This window comes from Bos mutus, chromosome 1 (assembly GCF_027580195.1).
Source record: "Bos mutus isolate GX-2022 chromosome 1, NWIPB_WYAK_1.1, whole genome shotgun sequence".
In the NCBI taxonomy this organism is placed as follows: Eukaryota; Metazoa; Chordata; class Mammalia; order Artiodactyla; family Bovidae; genus Bos; species Bos mutus.
This window is the reverse complement of record NC_091617.1, coordinates 109406942-109421394: the sequence shown is the minus strand read 5'-3', so window position 1 is coordinate 109421394 and position 14453 is coordinate 109406942.

Below are 14453 nucleotides of genomic sequence, written 5' to 3'. Positions count from 1 at the left end.
ACTCTTAACCAGAGAGACCCCAGAACCAACCAGTATAAGGCAGACCTGCAAACACCAAGAAGAAAGTTCCTCAAAATCCAGCTGGCAGCAGGAGGAGAAGCAGTGAAGAGAAATGTGAGCCACAAAGACCTAGTTCGGGGTCAGGGAGGGCTTAAATTCTTTGTAACTACACGGGTGGAACGCTGAGCCAGTACATATTACTGTCACCAAATTCTTGATATCTACATTGTAATAACTTGGGGGAAAGAGATTATACTTGTTTTTTTTACCATTTGTGCCCTAGGCATAGTATGTTGGTAGAGAAAGATGGAAAGAGATATTTTTCCATGTTGTGATTTAAGTATTTATGACTCAAATTTAATCATACAACCAATATGAGAGTTCGTTTTGTTTATGTACTAAGGGCTCTTGCAAATGTTTGTCAAACCATCTGTAATTTGATGCTTTAAGTTGGTAATGATGCATTTCAGCAGCATATGTAGATAGAATCTATATTGCTGTTTCTACTTTAGTTACTGATATCCCAAATGTTTCTAATACTAACTTCATAGGTGCACTCTTTAATTATCAGTGGCCCCCAGATCCCCAGAGTTTCTGCAACCATCCCCACCCCTCCAGGATCAGGACATCTGTTGGAAGGATTCCAGGAAGGGTGAGCATCTTGCTGGGTCTGAGGGTGTGATCTGACTGTATGATCCTGACTGTATTTCAACCTATAACATCTTTATGAACTGTCAATTTATTTTTGTTGTTTGTGCCTCTTCTGATCGTCTTAGTGTAAAAGCAGCTGAACTTTTAGTGAAGAAATTGTATATTCATACAATATTGAATATACATTTTTATATTCAATTTTGTATTCAAATTGTGTATTCATAGAAAGCTTCCCAGGTGGCTCAGTGGGTAAAGAATCTGCCTGCCAATGCATGAGATGCAGGTTCAATCCATGGGTTGGGAAGAGTCCCTGGAGAAGGAAATGGCAACCCACTCTAGTATTTGCCTGGAGAATCACATGGACAGAGGACCCTGGTGGGCTATAGTCTGTGGGGTCACAAAGAGTCGGACTAAAATTCAGTCATTAGAAGTTTAATGCAAACCTTAGTCTAAATGTATTACCATGAGTTTCAATATAGCTCTTCTCATAAAGGTTCTGAGCTTTTCTGGAAATATGACAAGAATATTGTCTCAGCAGTTTCCCTTGGTTGAGTGCCTTTGGACTAGTACTCCAGAGGGGATAATTTACCTCAGATCTTCTAACTTACTGAAATGTGTGTAAAAATGAGACTATTATTATACTCCTTTAGTCAACTCAGGTTTGACTGGGTTTTTGTTCATTACCAAAAGAGTGTGATTTTGAAAGGCATGGAGTCCTCCAGGTCTCCACTGGCATCAGGCCTATGCCCTCTCTTTGTGTCCCTGGTTTAAAAGCAGAAAGCCGACTTCCAGTGTAAAATGGCATGGCATCTGACTAACAGGCCATGGTGTAGCCCCTTCCAATAGCCCATTAAAAACCCTGTGATGGAAAAGGAAAGTCACATACGCACAGCACACAGTCAGCCTGGCCCCCCACTGCTGTGCCACATGGGTGCCACTGCTCAAGGTCCCTGAGCCACCTTGCTGGGAACACTCTGAGATGGTCATTCCTAAAAAAGGACTCTTGTGTGAGTGGCAGTAAGGAGGGAGAGATGGGTAGAGATGCACTGTAGCCTGGAAAGTGGGATTCTCTCAAATAGCAGTGGGTCAGCATAACAGACTGAGCAGCTGGGTAGTGAAATGTACCCAGTGGTACTTGAAGGAGTAGTAGTAGCAGCAGTAACAGCAACAAATCAGTAGAAGCAGTAGTAGCAGCAGCAACAATAAAGAAAATGGTAATGGCTGATATTTGTTGTTTATGAGGAGCAATGGATAGTATTAAGAGCTTTAAAAGTATTTCATTTAATCCTCCCAGGAGCCCAGTGAGGTTGACATATTTACTAGCTTCCTCTTACAGATGATAAAACTGAGGCATAGAGAGGTTAAGCAACTCACCCAAAGTCACACAGCTAGGAAGTGGCAAAGCCTGGACTGGTGAATAGGCCCTGTAACCTGAATGCTGGACCAAGTACCAGGAGTATCACCTCACCCCTCTTCCCATTTGTGTCTCTAATAAGGGATATGACCCTCACTCCAGGGAAAATTTGAGAGATAGCCCTGTACCCTGTTCATTGAAATAAAGATCTAGCTTCATCTGAGAATGAGAAATCAAGAAGGGAGGAAAGAAGGAAGGAAGAAACAGTTTCAGTTCAGTTCAGTTCCGTCACTCAGTTGTGTCCGACTCTTTGCGACCCCATGAATTGCAGCACGCCAGGCCTCCCTGTCCATCACCAACTCCCGGAGTTCACTCAGACTAACATCCATCGAGTTGATGATACCATCCAGCCATCTCATCCTCTGTAGTCCCCTTCTCCTCCTGCCCCCAATCCCTCCCAGCATCAGAGACTTTTCCAATGAGTCAACTCTTCTCATGAGGTGGCCAAAGTACTGGAGTTTCAGCTTTAGCATCATTCCTTCCAAAGAACACCCAGGGCTGATCTCCTTTAGAGTGGACTGGTTGGATCTCCTTGCAGTCCAGGGGACTCTCAGGAGTCTTCTCCAACACCACAGTTCAAAAGCATCAACTCTTTGGCACTCAGCTTTCTTCACAGTCCAACTCTCACATCCATACATGACCACTGGAAAAACCATAGCCTTGACTAGACGAACCTTTGTTGGCAAAGTAATGTCTCTGCTTTTCAATATGCTACCTAGGTTGGTCATAACTTTTCTTCCAAGAGTAAGCATCTTTTACTTTCATGGGTGCAGTCACCATCTGCAGTGATTTTGGAGCCCAAAAAAATAAAGTCTGACACTGTTTCCACTGTTTCCCATCTATTTCCCATGAAGTGATGGGACCAGATGCCATGATCTTAGTTTTCTGAATATTGAGCTTTAAGCCAACTTTTTCACTCTCCTCTTTCACTTTCATCAAGAGGCTTTTTACTTCCTCTTCACTTTCTGCCGTAAGGGTTAGGAAGCATCACTAAGAACAAAGCTAATGGAGGTGACGGAATTCCAGTTGAGCTATTTCAAATCCTAAAAGATGATGCTGTCAAAGTGCTACACTCAATATGCCAGCAAATTTGGAAAACTCAGCAGTGGCCACAGGACTGGAAAAGGTCAGTTTTCATTCCAATCCCAAAGAAAGGCAATGCCAAAGAATGCTCAAACTACTGCACAATTGCACTCGTCTCGCACGCTAGTAAAGTAATGCTCAAAATTCTCCAAGCCAGGCTTCAGCAATACGTGAACCGTGAACTTCCAGATGTTCAAGCTGGTTTTAGAAAAGGCAGAGGAACCAGAGATCAAATTGCCAACATCCGTTGGATCATGGAAAGAGCAAGAGAGTTCCAGGAAAACATCTATTTCTGCTTTATTGACTATGCCAAAGCCTTTGACTGTGTGGATCACAATAAACTGTGGAAAATTCTGAAAGAGATGGGAATACCAGACCACCTGACCTGCCTCTTGAGAAACCTATATGCAGGTCGGGAAGCAACAGTTAGAACTGGACATGGAACAACAGACTGGTTCCAAATAGGAAAAGGAGTACGTCAAGGCTGTATATTGTCACCCTGTTTATTTAACTTATATGCAGAGTACATCATGAGAAACGCTGGGCTCGAAGAAGCACAAGCTGGAATCAAGATTGCTGGGAGAAATATCAATAACCTCAGATATGCAGATGACACCACCCTTATGGCAGAAAGAAACAGTTGAGAAGCTATGAAAAAAAGCATTACAGAACAATGGAAAGAAAGTAGCATACAGGAAATAACCAAACAGACCTACAGAAAAGATCTACTACACAATCCAGTGAAGCCTCTCTAGGAAATGATCTTGCATCCTACAGAAGCAGAATATTATAGGCCTCACACTCTTTTTTTAAAACTGTGTCATTTTCTATATTAAGTCTTTAGGTCCTGTGCTTTTTGATTTATTTCCAGAATATGGAGCCCTAGCTGTAGCCTTAAAAAAGCAGTTTCTTCTTAAATACAGACAAAATAGAAAAAGTATATTAAGACTGGTACAAAAGGAGAGGGAAATAACAAATGATACAGCTGTTCATAAGATAAAGCTCTCCAGATAAAGTCAAAGGCCAAAATTTATAAGGGTAAAAACACATTCTAAATTTAGTAATCATAAAAGTGCTCCTAAAAATTGTCTACAGAAGTCCATTTTTGAGAGAGAGATCTTCAAAGTTAAAGTTTCTTTTAACTGTAAATAATGTTAACATAAAACAGGAGGCCTTGGTGCAGCCCCTTCCAAGTGAAAGTCGCTCAGTCATGTCCGACTCTTTGTGACTCCGTGGACTGTATAGTCCATGGAATTCTCCAGGCCAGAGTACTGGAGTGGGTAGCCTTTCCCTACTCCAGGGGATCTTCCTAACCCAGGGATCAAACCCATGTCTCCGGCATTGCAGGTGGATTCTTTACCAACTGAACTATTAGGGAAACCCTCTCGGCCCCTTCCAGTACCCCATTAAAAGCCCTGAGATGGAAAACACTGGCCATAAGTTGAATGGTCTCTGATAAGCTGAACCACTATGTACTTGAAATAAAGTCTTTGTTCTCAAAAGTCATTTATGCTCTTTTTTCATTGTTAACAGTATTAAATCACAGAGAGTATGAACACTTTAGAGGTGTATGATCTCCCATTGTTTTGTTTTGGGGCGAAGGATCTTCAGGCTTTGTCTTTGCTCTTCTTCCTTTGATGTATTTCTACTGACTCGTTATGTGCTTTCCATTCTCTCTCTCTCTTTTTTTCTTATCTTCTGAATAGAATTTCTTTTTTCTTCTCTTCTTTTTCTTATTCCCACTGCCACTTCCTACTGATCATTTGGAAATAATTCCCTCTGCAACTATTTTTAGGAATTACCCAAAGAACCCACCTGCAATGCAGGAGATCCAAGTTTGATCCCTGGGTTGCGAAGATCCCCTGGAGAAGGGAATGGCAGCCCACTTCAGTATTCTTGCCTAGAGAATACCATGGACAGAAGAGCCTGGTGGGCAACAGTCCCCCTGGTCCCAAAGAGTCAGACACAACTGAGCAACTAACACACCCACACGTTAACATGCTTACACAGTCTCTTGATGCTTCACCCAAACAATACAAGTACCTTAGAATATTATAACTACAATTTTCACCCCATTCCAATTTAAATTATATTTTGAACTTGAATTCCATCTTGTTTGTTTAACCTCAAAAATTAGATATTACTATTATTGTTATATGTGATCAATGTTTGTCAATTTCTTTGCTCACCATTTCTCCTTGCATCTCAGACCTTCCTCCATTTATCCTCATATCTTTTGCATAAAGCACTTTTTCATTTCTGAAAGTTTCATTCAGTTTTTTTTCAATCTGCTAGCTTTGTCTTAAAAATTCTCTTATTCCTTTTTCACAAACTTTTCGTTTCCTTAAACATACCAAACATGACTCTGATCCTGGGAGGGATTGGGGACAGGAGGAAAAGGGGACAACAGAGGATGAGATGGCTGGATGGCATCACCGACTCAATGGACGTGAGTTTGAGTGAAGTCCGGGAGTTGGTGATGGACAGGGAGGCCTGGAGTGCTGCGGACACGATTGAGTGACTGAACTGACTGACTGACCAAACATGATTATTTTATATTGTATCTGATCATCTTTATAGATCTGATTTTTCAGTCTGTTGTTTCTGCTGATTCTCACTCACGGTGCTTTATTTTTGGGTGCATGTGTGGTGGAGGGAAGGGCAGAACATGCCTAAGTATGTTTTTATGTGCTTAAGTTCCTTGGAACTTTATCTCTAGGCTTCTTTGAGACCTGGGTTGAAACTGTGTTCTTTCATAAAAGATTTGCTTTGCTCTTCCCAGTTGATTACACAAACATTCTTGGAGCACTTTCGTTAAAATTCTCTTCTTTCAATTTTTCAATTACAGGTGATATAAAATCAAACAAGAAATCACACGAGGGCCAGGTTGCAGGTATAGATTCTCAAGTGAGACTTCCTCCTACTTTCCTCCAGCATAAAGATCAAATCAGATGTGTGACTGTCTCCTGCATAGCCCCCCCCCCCTTTTTTTTCCCACACCCTTCAAATTGAAGGTAAAACCCTTTGAGATTCCAGCTTTATCTCCTATAAGACTTCCAATTTTCTGTGGGCCTGAGGCTTTAACTCCCGACGTCTCCTATCAAACATTTTCCAAAATGTTCATGGTTTCCTTCCAGGTTTTGGCAGAAGCACTGAAAGAACTCACTTTGGTTCTCTTCTCCCAAAGTCACTACTTCTGTCTTGCTTTTTTATTTCTTCAGATTCCTTACTTCTGTGCCATCTTGTTGATGCCTTTAAAAAGTACTTCCTTTGTTATTTTGTCTAGCATTCTGGTTGTTTTCATTGGGTAAATCTTTTAGCATATCTAGTTTAGCAAACTAAAGGCAATAGATACTCTGTGGAGATGGGGAGACATCATCCATGATGCAGCGTATGTGCTGAACTGAAGGCTTCTATAAAGCACCGTGTCAGAAGAGTACAGAGGTCTGGGACCAAAGGACGGAAACAGAAGTGGCCTTACTTACACTATTCCAGTGACCACCATTCTCTTTTTTTGTAATATAAGAATTCAAAGCTAGAAATTTCCTCTAGTCACCTGCTTCTGGGAAAAGCAAATCCATACAGTGCTTAATGATGTAGAATATATCTTTCTGTATGGAAAAACCCCAGTATATATTTATTTTGATTTTTTGGTTATTTTCAGTCTGTAGGATATTAGAACAAACATTGCTCTTTAAAATTATTCTGGAAAGAAATGCTGATTTTTAAGGAAAATTATCCATATTCTTAAACTTTATATTATTTTCTCTTCATTCATTTCTTCATTTGACATACATTAAATTTTTTTGTGCCAATCATTATGTTGAGGTGGGAAATTAAAAACATCTGTACCAGATTATTAATTTCTTGCATTAAGTACTATAAAAACTTTTAGAGAAGATGAAAACCCTGCTTTTCTGGAGATAACAGCTCAGTGTTTGACCCTAAAGCATTGGTTACCTGGTTTCAAATCACTTCTAAACAATTCTCCAACACATTTTGAATGAACCCCAGGAGCTCCAATGACTATGTCATTAATAAACTGTTTAGCTCATAATTATTTACAAAGAAATGGATCAAAGAAATTTAAGAGATGAAGAACGTAAGTTACATATTGCCTGTTGAATCAGTTGCCCACTAATTCATTCAGTATAGATTCATGGCTTCAGGAAAAGAAGAATATAAAAAATACTTTTAATCAAAAAAGCCTAGATTAAAATGATGAAAACTTGATTCAGCATCCCTCACTTTTTAGGCATTTCCAAACTCTGTTTCACTTTCTATTACCATTGGCCATGGGCAAGCGCCATCTCTCTTCCTTTTGCCCCGTGGCACACGTGGAGAAGGCCTGCAAATGCTGTGTGTGTTTTGGGCTGGTTGCAAGTGTTAGCAGAGCTCTCCTGCATGCCCCCAAACAATCTGTGACTGTGTCACATGTATTTCTCATTCAAAGTAAATTTCAAGTTAGTCTTGTACACAAACACCCTTTGAAGTCATGAAAAAGTTAAAGAGTTGAAAGAGGCGGCATCTAATTGGTCTCGTTAGGCATTGAGATCAAACACGACATTTGTTATCAGAAGAATAAGGAATACTTTGACCTTTCTCTCTTTATATGGCAGTTAGGCAAGAAACGGACTGTATAAAGATTTTTTTAAATTATACTCTGCTCTTTCCTGAGCTGGATCGTTTTTATGTCGTGATATCAGTTTTTCTTACTTAGAATTATCCCTTAATCTCTTATCTCAATAACGTATTCACACATATTGAATCTCCTTCTGTAACTGGCATTGACTGGGCTCCATACCTCATACCTAAGTAACTACCTGGGGTATAGTTTAAGAAGGCAACTCAACTGTCTGAATCTGCTGCTTCGTCATGCCTGGGAGAAACTGACTCACCTTTATTAATCTACAAACAGTTTTAAGAGAATTAAAATCAGAGTTTATCAAGTTCATGTTACTATCTTTATGTATTGGCATTTGGGAAAGTCTCCAGTCATTGTTTTTCATTATCACTGTGGCTTTTAAAGCCTTCAATACAGTCATTTTGGCAAATGAGTGAACACCAGCAACTGCATGAAAACAATGGCTTCACTTTGTAATGTAATGTGGGGAAAATATTTTTTAATTTTCTAACAGGTGCTGGGCTATGAGTCTGACTCATAAAGATAGTAATTATACCTCCTTTCTAAAGTGAAGCAGCAGAGAGAGAACATACTAAAATTAATGAAGAGAGCAAGACTTGGGTTCATTTTCTCTATCTGGAGAATTCATGATCCTGAGAGGTTTTTAAAATGAATCATTGCTTTGTGAAGTACAGCTCAGGAGCAGATATTTGTCTTTGTGTCAAAAACAAGGACTCTTAGCAAATTGAATCTCTTCCTACCTTTAGATAATTCAAAAAAGATAAAATCTTGAGGGCTTTATAGTGTTGAGCAGGGATAAAGCCTTCTTACAGATTGGAACAAAATTCTTACCAGTGTCAACTGGCAGATAAAAATGAATTTCAGAACTGATTTTCACATAAAGAGTGTTGTAATATTGCAGCAGCATGTAGTCAGGATAGTTGGTAATTGTGTACACAGGCTACATTATGTGAAAATGAAAGCTGATTGATTCTTGTGGTGCATGCGTTAGCGATAGAATGAATCAGAATGAGAAATGTTTTCTCATTTCTTAAGTGGTGAAAGTAAGGTGGGAGGAGGGGTGCGGAGAGGCTCGGCTGACAGCAGTACTGGCTGGCTGACAGAGGTAGTATGACAGACCAGCTGAAAACAAGGGGCGAAAAATGCAAGGTATGTACACTTTAATTTGAATTCCAAAGGGCAAGTGTCTGACCTTGAATATTTGCTCCATGCCTTATTCAGCACCTGTAGCTCACAGATACGGGCATAAATAGTCCCAAGTCCAATTCATTTCAGTAGAAGATTGTGTTCTCTCTCTCTCTCATTTTTGGAATATGATATAAAACAATAAAAACAGATTGATGAAAAAGGACACTAATAGGAATTACTTTGCAAAGAAAAGTTCTGAAGACTACCTGCTAGTCACCCTAGCTCCTGGCATTCCTTCATGTCCTTCAATCATCCTCAGCTTTCCACCAAAGCCCCATTCTGAATGCTCTTTATCTGGCTGCCGTAAACTGACGAGGTTGCAAGAGCAGAGTGCCTGCTTGTACACAGTGACATGTTGTACAGCTTTGCAGTCAGCCCTGTCTTGGGTCTGGTACTGAAGATTTGTTTTGAGGTTTCCTTGGGCACCAAATGGAAAACAAGCAAACAAACAAAAGCTACATGAAATTAGATCTTTCCATTGGTTGTGGAGAAAGGCATGTTATCACAGATGTGTATCACCTAAGCAGGCTATCATTTAAAGGGATAGGGGAGCAAGAACAGCATAAGCCTGAACTAACAGCCAGAAAAGTGTCTGTGGGTAGAATGTGGATCAGTGAGTTCATTCCTTCTTTTCATTGACACCTACAACTACAGGGAGTATAAACAATAACTTACTATGTTATGGACCGAACTGTGTTCCCCAAACCCCTAAATTCCTATGTAGAAGCTCCAATTTCTATTATGACAGGATTTGGAGATAGGGTCTCTAAAGAGGTAAAGATAAGTGGGGTCATTAGGGTGGGACCCTAATTCAATAAGACTGTATTCTTATAAGAAAAGGCAAGGAAGTGATTATCCTCCAATTAAATAATTTAAAAAAAAAGAAAAGAAAAGATGGGGACTTCCCTGATGGTCCAGTGGCTAAGAATCCACTTTCCAATGCAGGGCACACAGGTTCAAACCTGTGTGGGAAAGTAAGAGCCCACATGCAGTGGGCCAACTAAGTCCATGTGCTGCAACTAGAGGGAAGACCAAGCACTGCAACGAAGAGGCTGCCTGCCAAAACTAAGACTCGACATAGCCAAAATACATAACTACAATATTAAAAAAAAAAAAAGGCAGAGACACAGGAATGTGCATGCACAGGGGAAAGACCACTCAAGGACCCAAGGAGAAGACTTGCCATCTGTAAGCCAACGAGGGAGGCCTCAGGAGAGGCCAAACCTGTCAACACCTTGCCCTTGGATCTCAACCTCCAGAACTGTGAGAAGATAAGTTTCTCTGGTTGAAGCCACCCATTTGTTATGGCAGCCTGAGCAGACTAAGATTTGAGAGGGTGTACAGGTGTGATGCCATCCCATTGCCATGCTAGGTTGCAGCCAAGAAGCATGGAGACAACCTGAACTCCATGAGAGCCTGACACACGCGCCAAATCTGGCTTCTCTGTGAACTCCCATCTCCCTTGTGCATTATACTAATAGAAGAAGGACTGGAAGGACCATCAACTAGATCCCATGTGCTGGACACTGTGCTCTGAGGATGCAAAAGTGACTCACAGAGTTGCTTCCCCTAAGGAAGTCATCATCTGGAGAAAGGCAAGATGAGTCAGTCCTCTGACACAGGTATAGAGAAGGCCTTTGGGAGGACTTGGGATTATGCAAAGGACAGAAAGGATCATAAAGGCTTCACAAAGATGGAGTCTGAGGAGAACTGTTTTGGTATCTACTGCGTTCTAACCACTTAACCTAGTGGCATAAGATACTTGCCATCTCCTCATGCTCAAGGAGTCCGTGGGTCAGGAGTTTGGATGAGACACAGTGTGGACAGCCTGTCTCTGCTCCATAGTATTTGGACCCTGTTGGCTCAGAGTGGCTCAGGTGACAGGGGGTGGGCCGGAAGCATTCACTTCCAAGGTGGCTCTTCACTCACGTGCCTGGCACCTGGGATGAAGGACAGACTTAGCTGGAATGCTGGCCAGAGTGCCCTTAGATGTCCTCTCCAACATAGCAGCCTCAGGGTAGTTGAGCCCTTACACTGTGCTTTCAGGGTGTCAATAAATCAAGTACCCTTAGCGAATGAGGCAGAAACTGGATGGCTTTTTATGGCCTAGCCTCAGAAGTTTCAGAGCATCATTGCCACTACAGCATTGGTTGAAGCAGTCCTATTTAAAGGGAAGGAACACAGACCCCCACCTCTCTAAAGAAGGAGCGATCAAATATTTGTCACCATGTTTCAAAACAGCCACATGGACCCTGAAGCATAAATAGGATTTCAGGGCTTCTCTGGTGGCTCAAGGTAAAGAATTTGCCTGCACTGCGGAAGACCTGGGTTCCATCCCTGGGTCAGGAAGATCCCCTGGAGAAGGAAATGACAACCCACTCCAGTATTCTTGCCTGGATAATCTCATGAACAGAGGGGCCTGGTGGGCTACAGTCCATGGGGTCGCAAAGAGTCTGACATGACTAAGTGACTAACACTTTCACTTTCAAACTTGATGCACTGATGCTCTACTGCCTACAAAATTTTTTTTCTGATTTTACATGAAATGCACATTCATTATTTACAAGAAATAAAAATCATAGAAAAATAGAAAGAAACTTCCTCATTACTTCTCTAGGCAAGTTATATGACTGGACCTGAGCTGGGAATTAGAGCTATAACTTTAAATAAAACATAGTTCTCACCTCAGAGGGTTTCCTACTAAACCACAAAGGGATAACCACTGCTAATATGTTGGTGTAATCCTTCCCAATTTGAATAAAACAAATTGAGATTATGCTGTACATGCAGTTTTGTGTCCTGTTTTTTTTTTTTTTTACATCCGGTACACAAGATAGTGTGAGAATTTTCCTCATAATATTAAATATTGCACAAAACTGTGGTTTTGAATGGGTGTGCCACATATCATCACACGAACAGACCGTTTTTTATTTCCCTGCTGCTAAACATTGAAGTTATCTTCGAGTTTTAGCTACTACAAAATAATAACATAATAAATATTATTACTCATCTTTCTGCTTCTCTGACAATTTTCTTAGGATAAAGGCCTCAATTAGTTGACTTACTGGTTCAGAAAGAAACAATGTTTTAAAAGCCTTGCTTATGGTTGTGCAATTTGCTTTACAAAAATACTGGACAATTTTGCATTTCCCCAGCGGGTGTTTGAGGAGCATTAAGCAACAGAACACATGGGAAGCAGGTCTGTCCCCAGGTACAGGGAGGAGAGATCCGGTCCAGTCTGAATCAAGCAGAATACTGAAAGAAACCAATGGGGAGTCAGAAACGTAGTCAACTAATAACCAGCATGGGCTTGGCAGCTAAAGAGATGGACACTGGGAGATGACTACTGCAGAGTCAAGGTAAATAAACACTTCCCTGACTTTGGCTTTGGGGCAACATTCTGAAACCAAGTGTTACCTAAGGGGTGCTCAGAAACCCAGGTTTACTGGGGTGTGAATTAGGGCTCCTTGGGTGGTAAGCAACAGAAACTAACCCTAGCTCATCTATGCCCAAAGGGAATTTACTGGAAAGAAAAAACAGCTAATTTCTGAATGGCAAGGAAACCAGGACAAAATGGACAGGAACTGAGGCGCTTCGTGGGCAGGAAGCAGCACAGAGTCAAGGGTCTAAGATCTAGGATCCCCTCACCAGTGTCTCCTGGGTCCACTGCTGTGGATAAGGAATGAGCTCGAATTGGATTCTTTTAACGACTTTGCTCCAATTTTGGGTTCCAGGGAAGGCAGATCTGACCGACCTCAAAAGATCTGAATATCTGAACTTGGGCTGAGAACAGGCAGGCACCTCGACTAACAGCTTCCTGTAGATGGGAGAAGTGATTCCCACCGGTGAATCAGGGCACAGCCAGCCCAAACCAAACACTATCCACCATACCATGTTACCCGGCAGGGGAAGTACACTAATGCTTTACCAGCATGAATCTCTGAGCCCAGCCTCCCCATCCTGCCACGCCCCACCAAAGCAGGAGTCTGTGGAAATGAAAAGAGGCCCAGGGACCATCAGGCTTTGATGAGAGATGAGTGAGAAATGCTAAATATGAGCCACAACGTATGAGGCACTGTGCTGGAAGTCAGTGCAAACAACCAATTAACATAATTCCTGATTCAACTTGAACTGTGTTTTAACCTCTTCACCTCCCCACCTCTTCTTCATCTGAAACACTGGGCTTTAATTAAGAGCAACAGGGAGGGGTGAGAGGTGGGAGGGAGGCTCAAGAGGGAGGGGACAGATGTATACCTATGGCTGATTCATGTTGATGTATGGCTGGAAACTAACATGATACTGTGATTATCCTTCAATTAAAAAAAAAAAAAGCAACCAGGGAGCAACTGGACTGGAAGGAGTCTTGACAGAGGGCCAAGGCCAGCCCCATATGCCACCTTCTGCTTGGCTGAAGTCCCCTCCTCCGTCTGATGAGCCAATGTAGAAGAGAGGAGCCAAAAGATATCGTGGCCTGGCTTTGTTGGGGGGATAGTGAACATGGATCAGGACATGGAGTAACTTTAGGAGGCTGGCTCTCCCCAAGAGCTCTCCCACAAGGACAAGATCTCCCAGCCTTGCCTGTCCCTGCCAGCTGATGAGAGTTACTCCTCATCCCAGGGATGAACAAGGTCATCAACACAAAGAAAAGACCAGCTCCCTCCCTGCTCAGATACGTCATCATTCAGCCAGGCAGTGACAGGACGAAAAGAGGGCAGGTAAGTCTCAGGGACAGAAGCAAGGTGACAAAGATTCATTGTACTTGGGTGGGGACATGAAAAGTCACGGGGTCAGGGAGGTGTTCCTAGGATGGGACAGTGTCATAAAGGGTGCCCACTGGGACAGGAGGGTGGGCAGCAAACAGCAGCTCCACTCTTTCTGGACCAAGGGCAGCAGCCCTGGTCTCAGAGCCCTGTTGCTGTTCTCATCAGGAGAATCTGTGCTGCTGAGGAAGACATTCCCTCTGGTGAGTAGGGCTGTAACTGCTCCCTTGGGAAGTGGGTGTTGGGGCACAAGGAGGGGAGAAGAGCCCTGCATTTTTTGCCAGGGTCAACTTCTGCCTTCAAGAGCACATTCTAGAAAAAAACTACAGGATCTTCACATCAGCAAGGCTGCAGCACAATCCCAACACCTTCCTGGTGAGCCCTTCCAGCACCTCCGAGGGTGGGGAGACAGCTGCTTGTTCCAGTCCCCCTGCTGAGCTGGGATGGGTGGGCTTTCCATCAGGGACCAGGGTCAGAGCAGGATGAGCGGTCCGCAGGGGTTACAGTGGTCCTGGCACACACAGAACTTAGAAACTGTCTAAGAACATTAACAACATTCTGATTTTTCCCGTGATGAACGCTTCAATCTTTTTTTCTGAAACGTGAAATTATATCCATTTTTTCCCCCTCCCATTTTTCAGTGCTTTGTCTGCTCAGTGTGCTTTGGGGTAACTGTTCTGGGTGTGGTCCCACGAGGCCCAACCAGAGGGAC